Genomic DNA, 571 nt, shown 5'->3' with positions numbered 1-571 from the left:
TTGGCTATGTGTGACAAGCTACACCCCGGGAGAGCACCTTGTAACCCCCATATTAATCATTTGTATATATTTCATTTAAAGCATGCCATGTCAGGTATCATGCTGAAACCCACTGTTCCATCTAAATATGTACATCCTTAATGCATATGACGTTATTAGAATTGTGTTGTATGGTTGTCACTAAAATATGCTGTGAGTTTGAGAAATGCCCAGATACTAGTTTCCCAAAGACAATAACCTTGAGGATAATCAATGCTTGGGCGGGTGTCGAACAATCATCAACAGCCATTGTCCAGCAAGGAAGTTACAATTCAATAACTCACTTGCACTAGGCCACACCAGGGGAAATGCCCCCCAGACATTACTTATATTCTCCAAGCACCTGGACTAAGAATATAAAACAGAACATAGCGGACCCATGCTTTGTCTTTTCTTTTCTTCACCACCTACGCTGAGAATGCTGGAGCTGAAGAGACTGGTCCCCAGGCTAAGAGGGAAAAGTCTGCATATAAAAGACTGTGACCAACCTGCAATATCCAGTGAGGTGAGAAACTGCTTCATCTAGATGTTG

This window comes from Gopherus flavomarginatus, chromosome 1, assembly GCF_025201925.1.
Source record: "Gopherus flavomarginatus isolate rGopFla2 chromosome 1, rGopFla2.mat.asm, whole genome shotgun sequence".
NCBI lineage: Eukaryota > Metazoa > Chordata > Testudines > Testudinidae > Gopherus > Gopherus flavomarginatus.
Note: the sequence above shows the minus strand (reverse complement) of the source record.